Genomic DNA, 12585 nt, shown 5'->3' with positions numbered 1-12585 from the left:
ATCAGCGGGCTACTTGACATTTTCATTTCAAGAAACTCTAGAAAGTAAACTATGATTGTGCCAAGCCAGCCCCTCTCAACTATTATGCCTTTTGCAAAATGGAAATAAATAACTGATGTTAGGGATACAGCCTATAGTCATGGAACAAAAAAGCATTTAAAAGGCAACCTTGAAGTTTAGTCCTCTGTCAACTGATAACCCACCATGTTATCATGAGAAACCAGGATTGGGAAAAACCTGATGTCTGTCAAGCCATGTTAACAGGCAGAATCAGCCTACACCTTCCATTACTGGGCATGCTTCTAATAATCTTCATAGAATAAGAGGACTGTAGAACCTTAGGGCATTCAGAAATGCTTCCTTCTCTTCTTGCTCCAGTTATAGCCATAGTTACCATGGCTAAAAGCAGTGTTGAGGCAGTATTCTTTGTTCTAATTCAAATCCCTTCAGCTACAGAGTAATTACCTCATTCCATAGTTATTTGCCCATATGTCATTTAACCACTAGACTACTAATTCCTATGTATCTCTAGTATCTAGTACCTCGAATCTTGTAGACATTTGGTAAATGTTTGTTCAATCGAATGAATGAATATTGCAAATGGCTAGCCCTCACGTAAGCCAGAATAGTCAGTTGGATCACTGTTAAAAAGATTTAAAAGTCTCATCAAAAATGCATACTCATAATAAAAATTGCCATTGATATATGCAAATGTGTAATTGAGAAATTGGAAACCTCTTCCTACCTCAATCTTATTCCCCAAAGTCAGCCATGGTTAACAACACTTTGGTGTCACAGCTAATTTTTCTTTCTACATAATAAACTATAGTAAGTTATAACCAGCAAACTGGAGTAGATGAATCCTCTCCTAAGCCCAATGACTAATGCATTTTGACCTTCCATTTCTTGGCAACATCAAACACATGACTTTCCTTGTCTGACAACACTGTGCCAAGCAGTGATTAGCAAAAGTCAGGAGACTGGCCTTCCTGATAGTCTGCAAGGCCAGTACTGCTATTTAGTAGTGTTGTCTTCATCAAAGCTAAATGGAATCACTTAAGTATCCCAAAAGCCAACATAAATAAACATATTTTAAATAACCAGAATCTTTCTGCTAAAATGAATAATTGTTCTGTCATATCTGGAAAAGCTCTGACAGGAAATGGGAAATAAGCCAGTTGCTACTTCTGGGCAAGACAGGAAGTATGATTTAGCAGCTAAGAGTCCAGCTCTGGAGCAGAATTGTCAGGGTTCAAATTCTGGTCCCAGACACTGTTGCCTTAGAAATTTCTATGACCTCCCTGTGCTTCAGTTTTTCCATCTGTAAAATGCAACTAAACACATCTCATGTCATGTAAAGTACTTAGAAATATACCTCCAAGAGAAAGGCTATAAGGTACACCCCTTTTCTTCATTGAAGTGTAATTGTACACAGTAAGTGCACAGATTCTAAGCATAGAGTTTGATGAAGGGTGTGATGAGTTTTGACAAATATATATGCCAAAGTAACTCTTATCCCAATAAAGGTGAAGCACATTTCCATCACTTCAGATAGTTACCTGGTGCCCCTTCCCAGCCAATCTCACCCACTATCTCCCAGGCAAGCCTGACTGATTTCCTTCCCAGAGATTAGCTCAGATAAATAGTTTAGCACATGCTCTCTTGTTGCTCAGTTTTCTCATTCAGCATAAGGTATTTAAGTTTTATCCTGTTTCAAGTTTATCTTTATTAAGTTTAATCTTTAATTAAAATCATTCTGTTCTTATTGCTGAGTATTATTTCTTTGTATGAATAGACTACCATTTATGTATCCATTCTACTCTTGATGGACATGAAGGTTCTTTTTTAGTTTTTTTGCAGAAGATATGTTTTTTGAAAGAAACTTTAGGTGTTTCAGAATACTGTAAGCTTAGGAAATACAAATTGGGATGTGAAAAGGGCATGGTTTACCCTCATGGGTGTTTGCTCCTCATTTCCCTTTCTCCCCTTCATAATCTTGCAGAGTCTTCTCACATGTATGTCATTCTTCACAAGGATTTTCAAGATTGTTGCCTTCAAGTCACAAACTGGAAGATCAGTGATGACTGAGTCTCAAAAGGAAATAAGAGGGAGGTTACTCTAGCTTGAATGGAATGTTGATTAGCCTGTTACACACTCTACATAATAGCACTTTCAGTGTACTACATTTTGAGAAAATTCACTTGGCTTTTCTAAGTCTCCAATAAAAGCAGAGGTTACATTACCATTTGACCTCATAGAACTGTAGTGCAAAACATGAATAAAAAAACATATATAAGAAATGTAAAAACACGTTGTAGTTTGGAAGTATTGTGCATGCAAAGTAAGCTCTGATCATAGCAAAACAGATTTGGGCTCCAGCAGGCTTTCAAGGTACAGAAGCATCCATCAGCTAAAAATTTTGTTTCTTAGGAGCTGTAATGAATTTAATCAACCTTATGAGAAAGGTTGACCAGTTCTTAAAAGCAGTTTTGTGAAACAAAGACTCTAATTCTCATTAGAACTCACCCATCAAAATTCAACCTGCCCTTTCCAAGCAGAACATCTCAAACAGAATTATTTGCTCTGTTTGACCATCCATTCATCAATGTCTGGCCATGGAAAACAGGCTATCCAGAAAGGAAGGATTTCTGCATCTACTTAAACCAAATGGAACTTAACGGAAGGGAGCAGTATGTTCTTGGAGACTTGGGAGGGGCCCTCTTGCAGCAGCCTGACTTGACTATTGTTTCCATGGCAACAGACTCCAGGTTCTCAAACAAGCACTGTGTGCTCACAGGGTGCTGCAGCTGGACACTCAAGAAAGTTCCTTCTCAAAAGCTACTAGAGTATTCAGAAAGAATTCCATCAAATTCCCTCTAAAATTGGCAGGATGTGGTGTTCTCGATGACCTGAAAATAAAATGAATTTCTCAAATTCTTTCTCCTGCCTCTTAGCAGTATTATCAGGAACATGCAGGGGTGGGAGGGATTGTATCCAGGTTTCAATCATATTTGTTGTAGAAAAATATTCACAATATTAGGAAGAAAATAAAAACTTTATCCATGTGCCATCACAAAAATATAACAAGGGCTAATTATCTGGGTTATGTAGCCATTCAATGTGTGTGTGTGTGTGTGTGTGTGTGTGTGTAATAGTTTTAAAATAAGATTACTACTGTGATTTATTATGAGGCCAGCTTTTCCCCTACTTGACATATCATGAACACTTTATATGTTGTTAAATATTCTTCTACATCATCATTTTTAAATGGCTGCAGACCATTCCATTATATGACTATACCATAACTTAACTTATGTCCTATGGTCGGTCATTATGGATGTTTCCCATTTTTCATGATTACTAATACATCTGGGCAATAAACATTCTTGTAGCCAAATCTTAACACAAATTCAGGATTAGTTCATCACAAGAATACAAAAATATTTAGAGATTTATCTGCCAACAGAATGTCTCCCCATCTTATGCTAAGCCTCAGAGCAAAGCCAAATAATCAATCATTTGAATAGACAACATATTTTCAGTACAAAACCAGTCTACCTGTAATGAAAATCCTAGATTCTCCAGACAACCGAGAAGGTAGTTGAAACATGAAGCAGGCCTGGGCTGGGGTCGAATTTCGTACACTAACCATCGACATCCACTTTATAAAAACCCGTAGTTAATGACATACTGAGTTGTCTTCATCTTATGAAAGATGAATTTTCTAGTGCCAGAGCTGGAACTGAAAGTGGTTTCTCTATTTCTTCAGTGGGCTCTTGTACTGCCAACACAGACTCATCACATATAAGTAAGACAAAAGTAAGTGTGAACTCTAACTCTGTACAATCCTTAGACCCAGTCCAGGAGGAAAGAAGCACCTAGTCCACAAGAACCAAACAGTATGGTTCCCATCAGTCACAGGTCTCTGGCGACCTGAATCTGCCCACCCAGTTAGGGGAGGGCCAGCAATTTCACCAGCAAAAGCAGGATCCAGAATTGGATGTCCTATATCCTCAGGTTGCCCAGGAGAACAGCCCTGGCTTCTCTTTTGCAGGGGGAGCGGATCAACTCCCACGATTCACAAATGGCAGCGCAATGTACTACTGTTTTGTATTTAGCTCTTTTTACTTAATTATATATTATAGGGCTCTTTCTAAGTCACTACATAAAGACTTCACCCTTTTGTACATATCATATGGATTTGCTATGATTTATTTAGTAGTCATCTATTTATGCTGTATCCCACATTTTGCAAAACAAAGCAAAATGCTGTAATAAATAGCCTCTACCTGTCACTTGACATGTGAGTATACTTGTAGAAGAGATTTCTAGGGATAGAATTGCTGAAACTTAGGATATGTACATCTATAATTCTGAAAGATATTGACAAACTGCCCTCCGTGGAGATTTGACTGGTTGATATTCTCACCAACCAAGTATTTTATTTAACTTTTGGACTTTTGAAAAATGCAAAGGAAATGGTATCTCAATGTTGTTTAATTTACATTTCTCTTGTTTAACAAGGCCACCTATCTCTTTGAATATTTACTTCTTCTTCTTTGAATGTGTACTTTACTTCCATGTGCACTTCTTCTTCTAGGAATAGTCTATTCCTGCCCTTCACCCATTTGTCTATTGGGTAAGTGGCCCTTTCCTCAGACATTTATAGGGCTATTTACCTACCAGGGAGCATAACTCTTTGTAATATGAATTGCAATAATTTCCCCCATATTATCATTTGTATTTTTAAATTTTGTGGTGCTTTTGCCAGGCAGAAGGTGTGCCAACATCACTTATTGAATACTGGTAGTTTCTATTTTCTGCTTATTTGAGATGCCACATTTATTACATTAAAAAATCCCCAAGTATTGTGGTGTATGCAGACTTTCTCTTCAGTCCCATTGATCTCTGTCTACTCCAGTGAAAATCAATTGCTTGCTCTTGAAAGGGATCAAATTATGCTACCCCAAAAGATGTCACTTTGTATTAAGGACTGTTTTGAGCTGAAAGCTATTAGCTCACTGCCCTCCCCCTTGCTCTGTAAAAAGTAGAGCATAAATTTCCATTTGTAAAGGTGTCTTCCTCTCCTGTACCAGGAATAGGAGGACACCTCAACCACTGGAGACAACTCTTTTAAATGGAGAAGGCACCAACGTGAGTGTGTACAACAAATATTACCAAATAAGTCCTTCTTCCATTAGTTTCCCCCTATGTTTACCTTTCTACAACATACTCCCCCACAGGCATAATTTGCTGCCAGTTTATTTCCCACAATTTACCCCTTTCCTTCGCCTAGTTGCCTCGCAATTTGTCACTCTTTGTTAAAATAGTACATAAGCCCCAGGTCTAATCACTTCTCTGGGTTTTCATTTCTTTCTCATGAAGCCCCTGGGTGCATGCAAAATAAACTGTTCCTTTTTTTAATCAATCTTTTATCAGATTGTGTCCCCCCATTATAGAACCTTAGAAGTAGAGGAAAAGATCCTTTCTATCCCCTACAATCTCTCAAATGGGGATTATAATATTTACCTCAGAGAATTACTCTTAGAATTAGATGAATGGAATGCTTGGCCCACAAAATAAGTCAATGACTTTCATCAATGATAATGGAGAGAAGGAAATAGTGTTTACTTTACTCTTGTGCAAAGAAAGGCAGATACCCACTGAGTTTGCAGATGACAGCGATTCACAGATTAGCCATTCCGTTTCACTTTGAGCGAAAGACTTCTTTACATGAGGAAAATGATATTATCAATGATCTTGATAAGGAGTTTGAGATTACTTTAATGAATTTTTCACTAATCTAGTTTTCAAAGGGAATCTCAAGGGTTGTTATTCCCCCTGACACTGGGTTGCCAAGGCAAAATGTCAGATAGGACCGGATTTGAAGTCTAAATTAGCCGCTTCCTCTGAGACTCTGCTTACTTACCATTAAAAGAGGAATAATTGTACCCCTTCTCATTCTGACAAATAATAAGATAGCAGTATAAGAAAGGTGGCTATCATTGTGCTTGCCATGTAGTATGTGTTCAATAAATGGTAGTTATTTTGTTGTTATAATGTTCTTTATTTTAAGCATTAAAGATGATGACTTGGGATGGATAAGGACAAATGGACAGTAATAAACACCAGAGTAGGAAAAGAAGAAAGAAATGATGATCAGAATATTAAGATTAAAGCTACCCAAAAAATAAATAAAATGTATAGATAAAAGGATAGAGAGATATACACGTGGATAGTATATTATCAAGTAGGTAAGATAAAATGTCAGTAGTAGAATCTTAGTGTGTTATATTATAAAACTTTCAAGTTTTCTGTATGTTCAAAAAATTTTTTATAATAAAATGTTGAAAGACTCGAGATCACCATCCTTCTCTTCTTCCAGTCCTCCCACAAACACTCAAAAGGCGAAGGATGATTGATTTTCCTTGTTTCTCAATATTTCACATTGAGTGAAGAACTTGTAATTCACCTCTTGGCCTAAATTTCAAGCTGTCGTTAAGAATGTGATTCACTCTGTTCCCCGAACATTCATACTTCTTACTTCCTGCTGGTCCAACTGACAGTTCCAATTTATACACATCTGCCACCAATATGGCTCTTGTCCCAGAATCCCCCCTCCCACCCTTTTTCTCTCAGGCCTCCAACTTCCAGAGTCCAAACAGCTTTGCACCCAGGATATTACAGAGAGGCACAGGTCAGGGCAGGGGATTGGAACCCTGTTTTCAGAGCATTTGGAACACCACGGTCAACTGCAGCTTCCTCCTGCTGCTATGACACAGGTGACCCTATAGAGTTGCCAGACTGGAAACCAACACAGATCAGTGTGCGGTGGTTGCCCTTGTAAGGAGGGGCCAAAGTATGCTTTCTCTATGCCCACTGGTCCCCAGAAGCAGCAAGCGAGTGCTCAAAGCTCCCCCTTAACATCTAAGCAGGAATTCAGCTGCATTCCATTGGTCTGATGTCATGCTTCACAAAAGAGATTAGGAAGGGAGGAGAAATTACAGATCCTTCAGAAATCTAGAAAATTAAGTATTTAAAGCAAACTATTTTTTTTAGTGACTTGTTCTTTTTCAAAGGGAAGTTTAATTGACTCCAGTTAGAAGTGTTTGACTTAAGTGATCAGCATCCTCTAGTCCAGGATTTGTTAAAATCCTGCCTCCAAGCTATTGAATTCAGAATCTCTGAGGGTGGAGTCCAGTCATTTGCAGTTTTAACAATGTCTGTAAGATCCTAGCGCACTAATATTTGAAAAATACTACTCTAGTGTAGCTATATAACTTTAATGTATAATTAAATCACTGTGTTGTGAAACCAATCACTAATCACCCATCATTAATGTTATATACCTGAAACCAATATAATAACTGCATTTCAATTAAAAATAAATAAAACATTTTAAATTAGAATTTTTTTAATTAAAGAAATTAATCTCATGACAAGACAACAATTCTAACCAGTAGCATCCAACAACTTTCACTCTGAATCCTTTTTGTCATGTCCTTCATTCCCATGGGGGGGAGCCCAACAGCCACACTATCTGAAAGAAATCTGTCTAGCAAACAAATAATAATTTCAAAATCCTTTTTACCAATACCTTATCTAATCCCCAACCTGACTGCCAGAGAGAAGCATATTAAGTTATTACACTGATAAAAATTCACTGCAAATCAAGAAAGTGTATCTTCCTTTACAGCCTCAATTTGGGTGAATATATATTGCTCGTTAGCTTTCAGAGATAAATAGCCCAAACTCACCTGCACTAACTTTGCTCAGTAATCTGAGCATCCCAGATTGGATCTACAGAAACTGTTAAAGAATTCCATGGCATCAAAGAGACCATTCGGCAACTGACTCATGTTCTTAACTGACTCTCGTTCTTAAACAAGAACGAGAATAAGATCCATCTTCCTTCTGAAGAACATAAACCTTTTTATTTCTTCATTTGCTTATAACTGCCCAACTCCAGCATGGAGAGAATTTAAAGGAATTCACAAAGATCCATTAAATAATCCAAATTAACAAATAATTGTACCACCACAGCCTGTTGCTTATTTCCTAAAAGCCCACCTCCCCTTCCTTCTCAGTATTAAGACTTCTCATTTTCAGCTAAAATACATGGCTTCCCACATTTCCTGGGACACTTAAAGGCAGGTGAAGCTAAGTGACCAAGGTCTGGTCAATAGGATGTTTATGAAAGTTGTATGTGCAAGTTCTAGAAAGTATCCTTTAAAGGATACTTCTTTAAAAGGATTGGTTGTGCTCCTTTTCTAGTCTCCTTCCTGCTGACTGGGTGCAGACATGATGGTGAGAGCTGGAGCAGCCTCTGGTTCCATGAGTTGGAGGCTGTGTGCTGAGGATGGCAGAGCAACACATGAGAAGTCTGGGCTCCTGATGATCATGGAGCTGCCCTTCCAAACTTGGATCACCTGCCTAGAACTTTACCTGAGAGAAAGTTAAGCTTCTATCTTGTTGAAGCCACTGGTATTTTGGGGTTCCATTCCTTACAGTCAGTCATACCCAATCCTTACTGTTAATGTTAATAATAAAAAAACATATAGAAACATACTAAGAGTCAGAAATAAACAACACAAAATCATATATCATAAGGTTTTTATATTTGCTGTGAATGAGTTACAAATTTAGCTCTAAGCTTTCCTGTGGCTAATGTGACTGTAAAACTTTTAAGGACACATTTCTCAATGTCATAGGTTTTATTTTTACAATTGCCCAGGAGAAACATAACTGTTTGTGATGCCACAAACAAATTAATTTATCCTAAGAGTCTCCATAAAGGGGACATCCCTCATGCAATGTCATTAACAACTGCAATAACTTCCTTGCTGTAGAAATGATGTATTTCATGATGTTCTTCAAGATAGACCCGGAGAATCAAAGCACTGAAAATGTGAAATTGCCTTGTGTACTAGTTTGTGTAGTACAGTAGGTTGAATGCCAGTCTTTCCATCCCCCATAAACACTTGTTAGGTAGGACTTAGAGAGGTAACTGGTAGGATAATAAGGGGGTTTAAATAGCCATTCTCATACACTCAACCCATACACTCAATCCATATCCACCAGTAACACCACCCTCAATAAGAAATGGGCAGAACTGATGTGTCTTCCCTGCCGCATAATACATGCAACCTTATTTTTATGTCTGATTTTCTCCTTCAGTACACCCTTGAAGTTATTTAAATTATTTCCTAATAGCCAATCTCCCCCTCCTTCTCAGTATTAAGACTTCTCATTTTAAGTATAGATTACTTAAAACCTATTGAAAATTGTATGGTGTGTGTGTGTTCTGGGGAAAGAACTGAATGTGTGGTTTTTTTTCCACTTCTAGTCCTCAAATATCCCTGAATATACAGTACAGGTGGATAATGAGTAAAACTCAGCCATATAAGGCACTCATTTACCCATAAAACACAGACACCAAAAACGTAAATATTTCACGTATACTGTTTCAACTGTGAATGCAAAGTGGTGAATGTCAACAATTCACTATCTGTGTGGTTTCCTGCACCATTTCTTTGCCAGGAGCAGCAAGGCAGGGAGCCCTGAAGCCCTGGGGGTGCATTTTCAAAATCTCTAGTAAAATGTATGCTGATGAATCCTTATGTCTGCTCCATTGATTCGACAGCATTTCAAGCAGGATCTTTGCCTCCAACGACTTGCTAGTCAAACCTGGGGTCTCTTTCTGGATTTTTCCTGTTGAAGGAACAATTTGTGAGAGCGGTATGTGGGAAATGAGTGGGGAATATGTGCTACCTCCAGATGATTATACATTCTGCATCTAATATGGTCCCTTTATGGCTAGGTTTTGTGAAGGTATGCTTCCCTATAACAGTTTAAGCTTAAATAAATTCAAGGGCTTTGAGAAAAGGATATATTTGGTTTTGTTTGGTTGTTTCTCACCCTGAGCATTACTTATTTTCATGATATAAATACAGTTGACCTTTGAACAACATGGATTGGGGCACCAAGCCCTATGAAGTTAAAAATTGCATGTAATTTTGACTCCCCAAAAACTTAACTACTAGTAGCCTACTATTGACCTTATGAATAAGATAAACAGTCAATTAACACATATTTTGTATGTTATATGTATGCTTACATTTCTCTCAACTGCAAGTGGTGCCATGTGCTATTATAAAATAGACCAGTATCCACATGTATTTTGTATATTCATGACATGTCTTTTTCTTAACTTTTTCAATATTTCTAGGCCACATGGTTCATCTGCAAGTTTTTTCAAATTGTTGCAAATCTCCAAAAACATGTCCAATATGTTCATTGAAGAAATCCATGTGTAAGTGGACCTGTGCAGTTCAAACCTGTGTTGCTCAAAGGCCAGTGAACTGCACACACATTGGCAAAGTAGAGAGACGGGTGCATGTACCTGCAGTCATTCCAAGTAACTCAAATCCTACCAATACAGACCACATATTAAATCTTCTTTATCCCCTAGAGAGAATGACTGAATGTCCTTTATTTCCTTTAATTTAAATTAACTACCCAATTCTCTGAGCTACAAGCAAAAAATCTCAAAACTTTATCATACTGGTCTAGCTGTTATCCCCCAATGGTCCAATGCCACCTCTTCGTTTAGATATTGAATTCACAAACAAATTCATTTCCCACAAATGGATCTCTAATTGGGATCAGCTTCATTTGAAACTGTGCAGCAAATGGGAAAATAAGACGATTAGAGTTTAGAGCATCATTAATAGCAATTGAAAATCACTTTTTAATCAATTTGGATATTTCTCTCCAAGTAGTCACTTTTCTCTTCCGTTTAGGAAGTAGACAACTGTTGCCTGCCATTAGCCATAATATCAACCCATGCCTAATAAGAGTAATAATGATCATTTAAAAAAATATCCAGCAATATCTGGGAAGATCTTTTTCATTATTTTATTTTTTCAAAATGCTTTCATTTGCATTATCATCTCCTCTGATCTTACACCAGCTGTGTGTGCAGGAAAGCAGGCGTTTTTACTTCATTTCCCAGACCCAGGGCAGAGGGGTTGTAGTGGGGACTGGACTTCCTTAATTTGGGGTCTTAGCTACCATGTATCACTTGAGTGACCTTGAACAAGTTATTGTCTCCAAACCTCAGCAAATCTATAAAATGGGATAAAAATAGTACCTACCACAGACAGTTACTGTGACAGAGGTGTGGCAACCCTAGTAAAACGCTGTTAACTGTTAGTTGAGGACAGAGAGGTGAGGTGGTCCCCCCACATGCGGAACTGGAAGAACCTGGCCTGTCAACTCCGGAACAGGACTTACCTGCAGCAAGAATAGATTTAGCAGCAGAACCAAGATCAGACATCTGCAACACCTCACCTTTCTCCATTCCTGCCATCCTATCAGCTCTGTGAGCACTCAAAGAACGAAAGGATACACGGGCTCCTTTGGGGCTAGGAGAGTAACTAGCAAAGTAAACATTTGATTATCAATAGAAGAATCTGTAAATACTGAGGAGAACCCACAGTATTGTGCTTGGCATCCCGAAGCCGCCAGAAAATACTTCTCACAAACTGCCTCTCCGCCGGGCTCAGTCCCGGGGCAGCGGCACTCTCAGGGGACAATGCACCACGCTTGAAGTCCGCAGCTGGCCACGAGGTGGCAGGATGGCACCAGCAAGAACGCCCAAAGCCCAAGCGACGCTGATCAAACCAGGCCAAGGCACAGACTGAGATCTGGTGCCCGAGATGACAAACTGAAACTACAACTAACATCAGCCCTACACCGAAATTAGTGCCATACCTTCTGAAAATGCCATTCTTATGCCTAAATTCTAGGCTCTTAGTCAAGACAGTAAAATGGGCACCTCCTCAGTCTTCATATATAAAAAGGAGCCTCAAGGTGACCATGAACTTATTCCAACACAAATGGCTACTTCTGTTCTCATGAATTCCAGTTTTCAAATTTATAACGGAACTGAATAACTTCAAGTGTCAGAAGCAACCCTCCAGAGCCTCTAATATTTTTAAATCTGGCTTATCATAAATATTTATCATAAATATTTTAAAACCTGGTTTTTCTCACCCACCCACCTATTTCTAGTTATTTTTGCTCTTTTAGTCCTTACAAAAATGAATGTTTAAGGATTATAGAATAATTTAAATAATAGCCTAATGATACGTGGGGTTTTCCATAGACTCATGTTGTTTTAGAGTCAGATGGTAGCTGGGAGATTATCTGCTCTAACGCCCTCACTTTCCCAAGGATAACAGTAGGATTGCCAGAATTTAATGTGCCTAAGATAACATAGAAAGTCAGCTCAGAACTGAGACTGGGACTTACAGGATAGTATTGACTAATTTTGATTTTTTAACTGTGTTAGGAAAGCCATGATTTTCCTTTACCCTGTAGAATAGCAAACCACTAGCACAGAGAGAAAATACCATTCCAGTAGCATACTGTATGATCCTAGCCATTCTGCCGGCTCTCTTAGCAATTCAATAGAGTCTGGCACAGAAACTACCTGAGAAGCATCATGATTACCACAATAGTAAAGCCCCAATAATAAATAAAAATCCCTAACAGATAACCCGGGGTAAGCATCTCTAGAAC

General features: G+C 38.3%; 1 long non-coding RNA gene across 1 annotated transcript in view; it reads right to left on the bottom strand.

Annotated features, from left to right (window-relative positions):
• Positions 1-2803, bottom strand: part of LOC108408377 (uncharacterized) — a 50306-nt gene extending 47503 nt beyond the window's left edge. The window contains exons 1-2 of the long non-coding RNA XR_012127770.1: positions 2527-2803; positions 1951-2084 (exon numbers count right to left, since the gene is read on the bottom strand). This is a non-coding gene — a long non-coding RNA (uncharacterized lncRNA). The remainder of the gene's footprint in view (positions 1-1950; positions 2085-2526) is intronic.
• Positions 2804-12585: the final 9782 nt, after the last annotated feature.

The sequence above is a fragment of the Manis javanica genome, chromosome 2 (assembly GCF_040802235.1).
Source record: "Manis javanica isolate MJ-LG chromosome 2, MJ_LKY, whole genome shotgun sequence".
Lineage (NCBI taxonomy): Eukaryota > Metazoa > Chordata > Mammalia > Pholidota > Manidae > Manis > Manis javanica.
Note: the sequence above shows the minus strand (reverse complement) of the source record. Positions and strands in the feature narration are given on the sequence as shown.